The sequence below is a fragment of the Teleopsis dalmanni genome, chromosome 2 (assembly GCF_002237135.1).
Source record: "Teleopsis dalmanni isolate 2A chromosome 2, ASM223713v2, whole genome shotgun sequence".
In the NCBI taxonomy this organism is placed as follows: domain Eukaryota; kingdom Metazoa; phylum Arthropoda; class Insecta; order Diptera; family Diopsidae; genus Teleopsis; species Teleopsis dalmanni.
The window spans coordinates 214,035,045-214,050,681 of record NC_051847.1 but is presented as its reverse complement, the minus strand read 5'-3'; the positions used below and the strand labels follow the sequence as shown (position 1 = coordinate 214,050,681).

General features: G+C 27.6%; 1 protein-coding gene across 1 annotated transcript in view; it reads left to right on the top strand.

Moving 5' to 3' along the window:
- LOC119676703 (cadherin-86C-like) overlaps positions 1 to 15,637 on the top strand; it is a 373,671-nt gene that overhangs the window by 286,857 nt on the left and 71,177 nt on the right. The gene's annotated exons all lie outside the window — the stretch shown is intronic.

Sequence of the window (15,637 nt, the reverse complement as noted above, 5' to 3'; positions counted from 1 at the left end):
TAATAAATAAAATAAAAAATAAAATAAGAAAAATAATATTTATCTAACAAAAATGATTTTATTTTTTATTTTTAATAAATATTTTAAATTTATTGAAAATAAATATATAATTAAAATGTATACATACTAAAAATATATGAATTATCTTCTCTTCTGTGTTCCCGTACTGGGCAAAATGTCTTATATGTTTTAATGTCGTGTTTTCGGATAAAAGCTTGGCAGCATTAAAAAATAAGTGTATTCATTGTCTGTAGAAGAGTAAATTGAATTCAGCGAATGGATGAATTGTGAATTGTGTTACCAAATCTCGGGAAAAGTAGCAAGCAAGCACACAAAAAGTATACTCTGAATTAAGAAAATAAAACAAGTTATACTTTTGAACAGGAGTGCATGAGTTGGCCAAGAGATTTTGTGGCTTTTAGTCGTGCCATTATTATACAAAACTGTATCAACCGTACACTATACTTCGATATTTTGTGTACGAGTAGGAAAACAGGGGAAATCGTACACATGCACGGGAATGCAACAATACACAAATAGTACACAAATAGTGTTCATTGTACGTGAATACAAACGAGACGTATGGGTGACAAAGTTATTGTGTTTCTTTTGCATTGTTTTTCTCTTTTTCTAAACAATATAATAAAACCACTGCCTAGTAGTGCTTTTGTTGTTGGGCTTTATTAGCTTTTGTGCTTATACGTGTTTTTATTTTTGTGCTTGTGTGTTTGATTGAGTGTTTGTGCTATTACACAAACAGCGCTAGTTGAATCACACATAACACGTGTAGTTGTGCTACGACGAAACTGGCGTTTGCCGATTCGCATGTTTAACGCTAATAAAAAAAAAATTAAGTTAAGAAACTTGTTTTTGTTTCTTTGCGTTTACGATTTGCAATGAGAAACGTCACAGCAAAATTGTGTTTTGATTAAAATTTTAGTTGCTTGCTTTATTGGCTGTGAACCTGTTCAATAAAACGGGGTTGCTCCATTTGATGAGGCCACTTCAATTGAAAATAAAAATGAACCCGTTTTATTGCTTTAGTTCAATCTACTTAATTTGCTTCGAATGAAGCAAAATAATACCGTTTCAATTTAAAGCAAAACAATAAAAACACTTCTCAACAGAGTATGAATTGGTTACCCAGAAGGAAATTAATATGCTTCCACTAATATTATTGTGGTAATTAATGTGTGTTAGTGCAACGGTTGTGCATTATTATATGCGTTTACATTGTGAGATTAAAAGTAGATTAAAACAATAATCGAGATTAAAGTACTAATCTCGTTGTTTAATCTCAGATTTCTCATACAAAAGCTAATCTTTTTAATCGAGGTTTATTTTTAATATCCTTAAAAATGGTGACTATTTATCGGTGTAACTCTGCAAATGACTTAATATCGTAGATTTTTTAAGATCTTAGAAGAATTGAAAAAGAAATGTCAAAATCCGAAGTGAGTACATTTTTAATAAATTTCTTTAATTGTTTTGTATATAATCATAACTAAAATTTGTTCAATTATTGTTATAAAACTATTTATTAAATTTATATTACAATTTTTTGAACAAAATTGTAATTAAATGCTTTTTAAACAGAAATTTATCAAATACACGAAACAAAACACAGCAAGAGAAACGTCAAAATTAATCTCCAATGTATAATGTAAAGATTTTAGATTAAAAACGTAAACGTAGTATAATTGATTCACATGAGAGTTTTAATTGTAATTGTAACTGTCAAGAGTTTTAAACTGACATCTGAAATTAAAGACTAAAAATATCGATTCTCACAACGTATCATTGTAATTTGATTGTCAGATTTATCATATCTTCACACTTCTTAACTACTTTCACAAAATATATACTTAGCATATATGATAAATATTTTGCACATATCATATATACATATGATAAATAACAGTTTTTTTTTAATTTCGTGTGAAAACCTCATTCATTCCTAAAAATTATCCACAATAGTACTTGCTTGTACTATACATTACTGCTTTACGGTAAATTATTCCAGCTATTTCTGCTTTCAGCTGTTCAAATTCCCATACAAATCTCTCTGATTTGAACTTGTTTTGCTATCGAAATCAAGAATAATTTAAAATAACCGCTTCAATTATAATCAAAGCTCTCGTTTGAGATATCTCAATAATGGCTTGTTGTGATACCACAGATGAGAAATTTCAATTAAATATTAAAATCCAATGAGAAAGCAAAATTATATTAAGAAAATTTTAATCTCCTCCTTTGTCTTCCCCTATTGTGTCAAACGTCTATTCAATAGCCAGAAATAAATTGACCACTAAAGGTAGGAGCCAGAGATATTTAGTCACGAAGAGTGTACCTTTTAGAATACACGATTTTCATATTTAAATATATAATTTAATACTTAAATTTTAGTTATTTTATTTAGATACCAGATCCTAATAGGATCTATATGATACCGTCTACTCGTAATAGGTATACTTTTAACATTTGATCATTGTGAGAAAAATACCGTTACTACTATTTACTATAAGTTATATATAAGTTATATATATATATCTCTAATACAGCATGAAATTAAATAGGTACTTTGAAGAAAATGGTACAAGTTCTCTTATAACAAAACTGCTTTATTGTTTCAGAAGTATTAATATGGACCATTGTATTATTAACTACACAGACTTACACTAGTCCAACAAAGTTCTTCAGATGTCGATTATGTGAGTTTAATGAGTTTCCAATTGCAGAACTAAGATTATGAAAATATATTCATTCTTCACATAAGCATAATCCTCATGAGTAATCTTAGCCAATATTTCATTATATTGATCCGGACTACTTTTAATATCTTTCCAAATTCCTTCATGTACTCATCTATTTTACTCTCACATATTTTGTAATTTCAACTCACCACGGGTATTGTGGTTGCTGCTTTTTAGGACACCTGATTTACAAATAAGAATTACATACATCAACTCTGAAAATCTTCATAAATTAAATCAAATTATAAACTTCATAAATAAACTTAAATGTATAAAGGGTAAGTGAGGTTGTACATTCTATATAGAATCTAGAACCACACTCCCTTAATATCGTTCACTCTTGGGGTAAGTAAAATACGCTAGAGTCAAGATCGTAGATATACTTGTCAAGAATCTTATTACCATAATATAGTCAGTGAATATGTGAATTATATCTAAACAAATTTATAAGCCCTACTGGTAATCGAATTAAAATGAATTAGTAGGGATTAGCTTATGTACAAGTTAAGAAGTACCCTTCTCTAACTTATTATCATCTTATTCAAATTCAATTTAATACATTTTCTTATCAGATCTCAATATTGAAAAAGAATTTACTTAAAAAAATTACACAATTCTTGCAATTTAATAATAAAAGATAATTTATTATTTAATTTGCTATACACTGAATTTTGATTTGAGAATCATCGAATATATATTGTTAAAGGTATAGACTTTAAAAACTGCTCTCCGTTTCATCACCAAAAATTTGATGTTGTATCACTTTCATCCCTTAAAGTAAATGATTTATTAATATTCAATAAGTATATACCGTTTTATTTTATATTACCTTCTGTAGTAGTATTCAGTGAAATATTATTCTTACTCATTTCATCCAGAAAGGCTATCTAGAATTTGTTTGGGTTTCTTCATCACTCTGTATCACTCTCATCTCTAGTTAGGAATAATATTCTACTAAATTAATTTAGATGTTTTTATCTGTTTTTATTTATGAAATATTATTCTTACTCATTTCATCCAGAAAGGCTATCTAAAATTTGTTTGCGTTTCTTCATCACTCTGTATCACTCTCATCTCTAGTTAGGAATAATATTCTACTAAATTAAATTAGATGTTTTTATCTTTCACCACCTTTCGGAGTTATGTACAAATACTCATTGATATTTTCTGTTCCGTTCGAAAAATTTAAGATGGATTAAGAGTTCCCTGCGTTTCTTCCGACGAATTACAAAAAGATTTGGTGTTGCATTTATTATTATTAATAACAAATACTAAAAATTTGTTATTTCGTGACCCTTTCTATTACTTTGCCCGGAAGTGTGGCGCCTTCTGAATCCGTGCCTTGTGAATCCGTGCTGTTTTGTCCATCATCCGGAAAAGTAAAGAGGGTATAAGCAGCTGAAAGTACAGCAAAAAGTATCAAAAATAGAATGACTAGAAACATGCAAACACACTTTTTGGTACAAGCTCTGTAAAATATTGGAGAAAGAAAAAATTGTTAATGAATATTAAAAAAATATTAAGATATAGGATTAGGATAAGTTTTATATATATAAATTGGGAAATGAGCTGCAACTACAGTCTATCTTCTTGACTTTAGTCACACAATCATTACATGATTTAGCACAAAAAATTTTAAAAGAAACAAAAGTTAGGCCAGCTAACAGCACCAAAAATGAAATAAATACGTCTCTCATATCTTGACTTTATAATTCCATAAAGCGGTGCATAACTTAGTGCCATATTTAATAAAATAAACAAAAGCCAACAAGAGTCAGCTAATAGCAATAAAAACGAAAGTATGAAATAAATATGTCTAATGTGTGCTCCAACCGCAGCACTAACTCTTGTGACATCTTGACAACACTTTTCATGTCAAACTACACATAACAATGGGTTTATATTGTTTATAGCTTCGATACGATAATGTGATCAGATTCCTTTACCTGAATTGAGGTTAAGTTTAACATTTCTGCCTAATCCTTCCGTTTCTATTCTACCCAATTACTTTTCTTATTATACCCATTCTGTCAACTTTTTATGTGCTTGGCTTTTGTTGCTGTTGTAGCCCGCCAGGATCTGAGAAGCAGTTAATATGTAAAGATTAGCAGATGCAGACATAGGTAGATTGCTTTTTAGGTCGTCATGGTTTACTTTTACAACGAATAAAACAGTAAGTAGAAAAGTGCTGGCTAACTGCATTAAAAACGTGGAATACAAATTAGAATAAATGTTTATAAATTACATTTTCATTGAGAATATTATTTTTTTTAAATGAAAATAGCGTATAGATTTATCTTAAACAGTTTTATTAGTTACGTATACAAACATATACATATATGTAAATAAATACAAATACATGAATTTTCAAAAAGTTTACATTGAATTTATTTATCTTCAATGTATACAAAAGAATTGTGATTATTCTTAAATAATTAGTGAATATAAATAATATATGTATATATGAATATGTAATATGTATATATGTAGCTTGTAAACTTATTTGTAAATAGTTCAGATGATAAATTAATTGTATTTCAATAAAATTACATGGACCATTTATTGTTCAATACAGTACAAAAAATTTAATAAAACTTGTAAAATAGTTAATATCTTTCGATTTAGTTAAATGCTTCTTTTACAAATATTTAATATAACCTGCTTAATTATAGTATATATTTAAATTTTTTCAGTTATGTTAACATTCATTTATAAACATTTTGATGTGCAAAAAAAAATTAATATTTTTTATATTATATTTAATAATTCGTTTCTGAAAAAATGCATTTGTGAAAATTACATACAAAAATTCTTATTATTGTTATTATTAATGGAAATATTTATGAAATAGTTTAAAAACATCTGTAAATCGTTTTTCGTTACAATAAGGCTGACTTTATACCAAAGTCTCATTTATTATAGTTATGAACAAATAAACTGGAAGCGATAATTAAATTAACTGATTTGTTTATATAAATTATATTCTAAACATATATATGCAAACATATATTATATATATATAAATACATTATATACGTATATGTATATATATCTGCAGACAAAATGTACTACAACAATGAGATTTAATATGAGATTATAAATTTGTAGACATTAAGAATCAGCAATGCATCTGTAAAAATATAGAATAATAATTAATAAAGTAATAATAAAAGTAATTAGCATTTTGTTATTTAAAAATTTAATAAATATACATAAAATATACAAATATAAATTGATTTACTTTTACAAATGATTTAGATAACAACCTTAGTTCTATGTACTTCCAGATGGTAGGTAAGTAATGCAGAAAAAGGTCAATTTTCCTCAATTAGTTCTAAAGTCGGACGGTCGAACAGTAATGAAGAAAAAACAACAAAAATTTAATAAATTCATTGAAATTTAACTGACCATAAAACGGTGTTTCTAGAGTTGCCAAGTACTCAACATCAGTGATGTTAAGAAATATTTAAATTTTTATTTAATTAGTTTATACTCCAAATATTTCTTAAGATCACTGATGATGTGTATTTGGCAATATTTAAAACAGCTTTATTTGGTAAAGCCAAATTTTAATAAATTAATAAAATTTTTGTTTCTGTTTTTTCATTATTCTTTGAACCCTTTTAGTTTTCTTTTTGTCATAAGACGCGTCACATTCGACAAAAAAAAATTAGAAAGCATTTTAAATACGTTATTCACATAAACAATAAGACCAACGTATCAAAAACAAAGTAGGACCTCAAATGCAATCCAAAGTGTTTATCTGACCACTGGAAACAAACCGTCCAACACTTTTCTATATTAATTATTATAATTTTAAATATTGATCGAAGCTACGAGCTCGCTTGATAGTCTCGTGCTAAGCCCTCGAAAATCAAACGCTTAAAATGTATAATTCAAATGAACATAAAAAGTAAAATAAAGCAGATTTTCTATTCGAACAACTCGAATATTTCGAATATTGATTTACATATTCGAATTCGAATATGCTCAAACTACTCGAACAATTTAAAGCACAAACCTATATATTTTATGTTTATATGCTATTTCTACAACATTATAGTATGAACATTTCCATGCGACAAAAAAAAAATTGTCGCAAAGTTCACTTCATTTCTATATGGCAACTCCAACTTCTGAAAAGGAGTTGGAGTTGCCAGTCACATTTGAAACTTCTTTTTTGAAAATCTTCACGTTGCTCTTAAATTTTAAATCGACTAATCGTTGAACTAATCGGTTGATTTGATAAATGTGTACCTTCAGCTGCTGCAAAGATATAGGGCAATATAGCAATATATATATTGTTAACACTACACAGAGCAGTGTAACCAATAAAATCAGAAAGAAGGGTTTTGTAAAATAATATTATACTACAACATATAATTTGTTATAATAAGGCTAACAATTTTAGAAAGGAAACCTCTGCGAAGGAGGAGTTAAAATAGAAGGGATATGTAATTTTGATCTTACTCTATTAATTTGGGTAGTTAGCACTTTTTTGTTGAAGTCTTTTGAGCAAACCGTTATTGCTAACATTCTAAACGTTATAACGTTAAAGTATGGATTGAACACTACTGGGTGTTAATAAAGAAATGCTCTAGGATGTAGACATGACCGATCATGAAACCTTTAACTTTTTATTACTGTTAAAGCTCAGTCTAAAGTGATAAGACACACTATACAGTTCTCTAGTTAGTTATAGACAAGAGGTTTCGGAATGTACACCCGTGTAATTCCTTAAGCTCTTTGTCGTCATCATACAATAGATAAGGAATTATATGACATGACTTTTTAAACCCATGCCAGAACTTTTCAATTAGATAAATGGATTTAAAGGTTAATGCATTTAGAAGTTGTCTTGACAGCAACTAAGTGATATGTGATGCATAAATATGTAAAGTATAAGATTGAGTGACAATAAATAAGACAAATTTTTTAATTCTCAAATATATATATTATTATTTTTTTTGATAAATTAAATAATTCTTTAATTGCTTATATGTATGCTCATACTTACCCTAATTCGAAAGTGCTTTTGTAATTTTATCGAAGCCAGTCGATATATTATCCTGTAAATTTTTCTGAATGTCATTAGACTTCTCGTCCTCATGGAAGTAGATAAAGTAAATAACAATGCCGATAATTACAAAAACTACGAAAAATGTGCTTATGATGGACAAAAGCATACTCAGAGCGCAATTAAAGCAGCTGAAAAAACGTTTGTTAAGTTATATTCATCTTTAGAGTAAAAAATTGAGCAATATAAAAAACAGCAGTTGGAGATAATTAAGCGGGACCGTGCTAATACCTGATGTGAGTCAGAAACCGCAGAGTTTCGGACTATGAGTAAAATCACAATTTTGCGGCGTGTAGCCCATAATCTATAGAGTTGTTTAATTATAGTTTGTTTTACTGTTAATTAAAATTTCGTGGTTGACAATTATGTTGCTTAATTAAATTTATTTAAAATTTTTTTTATTAAAAATCTTCTACTAAATTTAAAATTCAAAATACTTAATGCCTGCGTAAAATCAGTGGTTCTTTTTATAAACCGATGTCTGCAAAATATTCCCTAAATATGGTTTTATAACTTAAATTCCTTAGGTTTATATCTCGTTTCTACGATTAGCATCACATGATCACTAAGCCAATAGAAATAATGGAATAATATGATTCCGTTGAAATATTTGTTGTTATCTGAGGTTAAGAAGTTTTAATGACTGAAAATATGTAATGGAAATACATAATCCTAAAACAGGAAAATAAGCAACTTTAAAAATATGGTCAAGCATTTCAAAAACAATATAAAACTAGATAAGGATTCTAAGAAAATAAAATTGTAATGCTTTATACATGGTAAAATTTCTTAATACTTCAAACTGAAAGCATAATAATGAATTTAAAGAGAGATAGATTAATGTAGCTGCCATTGTTGGAGCATGCTTCCTCTAGCTTGGCGGAGCTTGTTACCTCTAGCATGGCAGAGCCTCCTAGCTCTAGTGAGTTGGGGTATACTCTGGTAATTAAAAGCATACTTTCATAAAATGAATAATAGAGAACAAGTGGTGAAGTATCGACTACATATATTTATACATGACATTGGTCTTTCATGTATTATTTGAGATATAAATGAAGCTTTGGGATTTCTTTTAACATTTTAGATTTATAAAAAACAAAAAAAAAGAATTATATAAAGCAAATATATATAAAACGTGAGCTGTATCTATAATGAATTTTGCGTATTTCAACACTACATTATTTTTAGCTATGCTGTAATGAAATGAATTAGGAAATACAATTAGACAGAATATCTAACAATGTACGTACGACCTCTTCCTCGGGCGTGTTTCACATAATTTCAGAAAAATAAAATGTTTCCAAACATAAAAAATTTGCATACAATTTTGAATTATAAAGCTACTGAATATATTTATGTTGACTTATGTATTTAATATATGTATGTATGAAGTTTATATAAAATATTATTTATTCATAATTCTCTCAGCCCAATAAAAGCGATGCGTGCTTCCTTCTACTATTAAAATGCCAAATACCACGCAATCATAGTACTCTATATACAGACAATTTTCAGTAAAAGATATGTAAATATTTATATATATAAAGCATATTACAACTAATGTTCTATTAATACTTGAAATAGGGCAACCAAAACTGTAGATACATTCTATATCGGCTGCATGCAAAGCTTTTAAACAAACAAAGACAGATAAACCGAAACTGTAATATATCAGCTTATGAAAGATAAACATACGTACTTGTATGGATGTATGTATGTATGCATAAGTTTGTATGAATGCATAACACAAGCATCTCATTGTGTCTTAATTGAATTAACAGCTATGATAAGTACTACAATTTATTATATATATATTTTATTGCAGATAATAAAAGTGACTAAAAATACATTTAATGCATATTTTGAGATAAGTTTATCTCGGTGATCTTGTTCAGTCGCTAAGCACATATGCAGTACTATATGGGAATATGATAATTTTCTTCAACACTTTCGGCAAACAAATTAAAATGTATCTACATATATCACAATATTATTTAGATACAAATAAATACAATGTCTGAAATTGTGTGTACACAGATAGGAGAAACTGTATCTGCAAACGGGAAATAGATGATGTCATATTATTGTAAAAATCGAATAATTATAATAGGAATAATTTTTTTTTTGTCATTCAAGAAAAAATAAATAGAAAAATATTTCTAACGAATAAAGAAAATTTGGAAAAATTCCTTTTATACAACAAATTTTTACATTCATCGGAAGTTAACTACTCAAAGGTACTTCACTTCAGTTCACCCAAAGAGGGTGGAAAAACAAACTGTACTGTCGCGCCTGACTGGAGACCGCCGTACGCAATGGAGACGCCGCACATGTCTCATAAAAATTACCATGCCAAGTTGTTCGTTTGTAAATAAAGCATTGTTGGCTTACCATAACCCATGCTTCCTACTTTATCCTGCGACGCGTTATCCTATATAAGTTTGCAGACTGTGGCGCCAAATTTATTTGAGAATTAAACAATAAAGGAGGGAACCAGTAGTCGTCGCTACTGTCATAAAATTTATGTGTACACTTGCGATGAAAAGTGAAATTATCCAGTATATATAAAGGGACGCCTGTACTATTATATAAAATATATTTACATATATATGTATGTATATAGAAGTTATAATAATTGACATATTTTAGTTATGAATAGTTTCCAGTAGAGAAAGAGACGTATGCATGACGAAGTCGTATCATGCAACTGAGTCATTACATTTGACCCGGTTTCCAGCTGCACTTTAGGGTAGTTACAAAATGTTTTTTCCTATTTTTATCAAAAGGTTCAGTAGTGTTGTAGTTAATATTAAATTTGTAAACATTAATTTTTTTTAAAATGGTGTCACATACGTCAAGTTTCCATTTATTGAAAATCGTACGTGTTTGTAATTTAAATGTGAGTAAGGTTTTACGCTGTGGCTTTAGATTAAATGTAAATATAAAGCTGTTTATATATATATATACATACTATATGTAATCTAATATACTATACAACTTCTATCAAATTAACAAAATAATTAAAACTATAGTCAAAATCTTCAAGAAACTCTAAATTGTGTAACTTTTAGTTAATATATATATTATAGTATACGTACTTCTATTAAATTATCAAAAAATAATTAAAACTATAGTCACAATCTTTAAAAAACTCTTAATTCTGTAACTTTTAGTTAGACAGCGGGAATGTGTAAGAGAATTCCAATATAAAAAGGAATTCCTTGGACGGCGAGTGCTATATATATTTACAAGAAAAGTCTCGTAAAACAATAGTCCTACAAATTGAAAAATACAAGGTTATCGTATTTTTTTCATGAGATCTCTTTTGACAGGAGAGCCTTTATCTGACAGGTTATAGGAATGAAAGGTCGACTTCTAATGGATACTCGTTTATACAATCTTTGACGAGTGTCTCACATTCACAATAAATAAGTTACCGTGCCTTAAGGTCTGGACAGCGTATTTGAATTAAAATTACTATACTTTTATCAATGATAATCGTATGTACTCATCTAAATTTGCATCCACACCAGAGCGAACGCTTATGAACGAACGAATTTTTGCAGGTACGATGACCTGCGAATATTCGTTCGTTCACAACCGTTCGCTCTGGTGTGGATGCAGCTTTAGATGAGTACATACGATTATCATTGATAAAAGTATATTAACTTCAATTTAAATACAGTATTACTTCCATTACGTATCAAGAAAAAATATAGTTTTTGGTTTATATGAAAAAAATGCAACTTGTTACTTGCATTTCTTTCTTATCTAGATTACCATTTAGGACACGACATTTGCAAGCAAACATATCTACATACACAATACAGTGCTTTTTAACAGCTTACTCGTTACTTATTGCACGCTGTGTTCCCAACCAAACATTTTTTGATAAAAAATGACATTTAAACTCATCAACACTTGTGTTATCTTTTCATCAACAAAAGTATTGTTCTAATTTCTATAAAATAAAAATTAAGAAAATCGCAAGTGAATTGAGTCATAATATTGTTACATTAAGTTAAATGCATATATTATATTAGAAAATATTTTCAAACTCAATTATTTATGACAAACTGAAGTGTTCGTAAACACATAAACCAGCGAATACACAAAACCACTTGCCACAGAACATCTGTAAACAATATCGTTTTCAATTGCCTATAATTTGACACCTTGGAAAATTGTTTGTATACAATGAAACAAACAAAAAAGAAATGGGGAGAAAAACGTCAGGCATTAATGCAACGCCGGTGTATGTGTGCGTTTGTATGTTTACACACAGAAAATTTACTTTAATTTTTACTTTACTTGCAAAATTAATTATAATTATCTAAATATTTTAATTTAAGTATTTTTTTTTTTTAATATACATATATTGAAATTAACTAAACCGGTCTCATTTCATTATTTTCGCAAAACTAATGCACAATTACTTCGAACATATACAAACGTACAAGCAGAGTTAACATATACAGAGCATATAAAATGCGTATAATGCAATTAAAGGGTCCAAGTTTTTTCCTTCATTTGTTTTTTATTTTACTCAATTTTTTATTTTATAAATTATTTAATTTTTACTTACCAACAAACCACATTTTCAGTTAAACACTTGCACATTTTGATATATGTATTAATTCTTTTCCTTTATATATAAATACACTTCTTTATATTTGCCTTTTAAACTACGTTGAACCCGCGCCTTGCGTTCGACTGAAAAGACAAAACAACAATAATGCGAAAGTATTTAAGAGCAACTCGTTGTAGCGGAGAGTACTTGCTTTGACTTTCGAAATTATTTTAAAAGTTCGAATATTCGAATATCAATGAGTAATTTATTTTGGAACAAGTAATTCGAATATTTATATTCGCTGGTTAGTTCAAACAACAAATTATTCGAATAAAACTAACAGCACTGATACAAATATATAATTCTTAGCAGTAGTATTAATACACATTAAGTACTTACAATTTTACACACATTTTTATTAACTGCGAATTTTTAACATTAAATTTTGTAGAAATATATATTTTATAATTTTTTGTTGAAATGAAATTGGAACATACAATATAAAATATAAAAATGAAAATAAACAAATAAAATACAAAATTTCTTAGCACACATGATCGCTTTTGATTTAAATAATCATTTCTATTTGCTTTAAATTATTTGGAAGATAAGAAAACGGACAGTCATTTAAAATCTGAAACCTAACTTGTTTTTTAAAATGCCACTTGTTTTTTTATATATATATATATTAGCCATAAATTTTTCTTTCAGAGTAGCAAAGAAATACTCGCAACTTACGAAAGAAAACATGTGAAGCAACAACAAATCCAGCGTTTGGTTTTACTCGTAAATAATTTTAAGTCTTAAGTTTTAGTGCAGCCAAATCAAAAATCAGTCTCTTGTGAATGTTCACAAAATTGCAGTCATCTAATTTGAATAATTTTTATATTTCTTCTTCTACTTTTACCTTTTGCTAGCTGGAAGTTACTGCAGAGTCCCACTCTTCTTACTGGCTAATATATGACAGATCTAAGATCTGCTTACCGCCCCGTGTGGCTAGTGATTATTCTGAGATTAGATAGTGTTAAGTAGGGCCATCTCAACTTCTCAGCAAATTAAATGAACTAATTAATTTTTTTCATTATTAATGTTTTATCTTTTCATATCATATATTATAAAAACTATTGAATTTATTTAATTAAGAATTTTTAAAGTCTGAAATATATTCATTATTCAAATAATAAAAATTTTGAAATCTTAATATTACTTATAGCTATTTTTTATAAACGTAGGCGTAACACATATATGCATATATTTATTACTTCTTTTTTGCAAAAAGAATTTTGATAAATTATTATTTTAAATTTATAAAAATGTAGACATCGGTTTAGTAGCGCCCTCTGCATGTCAAAAAGTTGGAATTTGTATGACATTTATTTATCGATAACTATTAATTGTCAAAACATTAATGTAAACAAAAATACTATTTTGCTAGTTGAAAAAGTAATGCCATAGCGAAGTATTGTTTATGGTCATAAATAATTGCAAGCAATGTATGGAAATTTGTTGTTAATGTGAGATACAATGTTATTGTTTCCCATTTCTTCAAAAAAGCTACTTAAATATATTAAATGAAATGGGAAGCATATAGATAAACCGTGAAGTCGGAGGGAGTCATACATTGGATTATTAAAATTTATTTTGCTCAAAAATGTGATTGTACGGTAAATTAAATAGTTTTGTATGAAAAACCATAAATCTATTGCTTTATATCTTTATAGTATGACATGATAACTTCTTGGTATTATGACACAATAACTTCTAAGATTCTATATATGATTATCTTTACCACACAATCATATAAACTGTGCTTAACGGTAAGCAAATAATTAGATGGGTACATTATTTGTGAAAACATGACGCTGTTCTTAAATCGCTTTGGGAAAGAACCACTATTTTCCTTTATTAAATCAACCATTGTTTTAACATATAAATTACTGCAATACTTAACAAACAGAAGTTGTTGTATTTATAAAAATTTATATAAGTTTGAACATATTGATTGTGTTAATCCTTTAAAGTGGTTGTAACTGGTGTATGCTGATGCCTAGTTTTGGATTTTCAACAACAGCAGCGCTATGTTTAGCAGCTATTTGTCAGTATCAACAATTCCTTAAAAGGCCTTGTACCACCGATACAAAGGCATCCACTTAGGTCTGTAGACCAATTTTGTTACCGTATAAGGAAAAAGGTGACGTAAATAACAAATTAATTGAAAAAGTAATCAAATCATAAGTCGGACTTTAATTAAAATAATAATGATGCAACTTGGTTCATCATTGTTGGTTATTTCTATACGATACGCGCGTATTTAACAACAAACGAGAAATGAAACAACCAATAGAAATATTGTACAAGTCATCTTTCTTTTTGTTTTATTGCTAGAAGATGGACTACGCTGACTTGAAACTTTTTGTATTTTCTTCGGGAGATGAAAAAAGTGATCATTTCCTAAGGAAGTTCAAGGCTATTATATATTTCGTATTGCTTTGTACAGAAACTTATTGATGACACATAATAAATTGCTTCAACTCTGGCAAAGGTTGGCAAAGGTTATAAAGCAGTTGGTACTTCAATATCTATCATATAATAAAAAAAGAAACATATACCAATATATTTTTTAAAATTTGTTTATTTTTGCTTGATTCTTTCCAAAATATTTAAGTACAAATATTAGCTTAAAACTAATTATGCTTACAAAAATTGTCTTATGTTTAAATTATTTAAATAAAAATAACGCTAATAAATGTAAAATAATATATGTACATATTAATAATACAATTGTATGACGATTGATTTATATAAATGTATATGGTTTAATATATTTTATTTGTAAAAATTAACTTCACAAGATTATTGAACTACATTTAATATTACGTTTTCAATATGGCAGTTTAAATATGTTATTAATTTTAAATGGAATTATTTAATTTAAATGGAATTATTGCTTATTAAATGTTGGAATTATGTATGCATTTATTTGTTAACTATTACTATTTAATTTAATATAATACATATTGCTTTAAAATTAACTGAACAGTCAAGTAAGTTTGTAAAGTAAAATTAAATGGAGAAGCTTTTGGTTAATTTACGCGCATACAGTGAAAATAATAGTATAATAGTCTATAAATTAAAAATAAAAGACAATTAACGTAATTAGATAAAAAATAATAGGAATATTTAACACAATAACGTCTACTGCTTATGACTATACATATATGCATACAAATATATAAT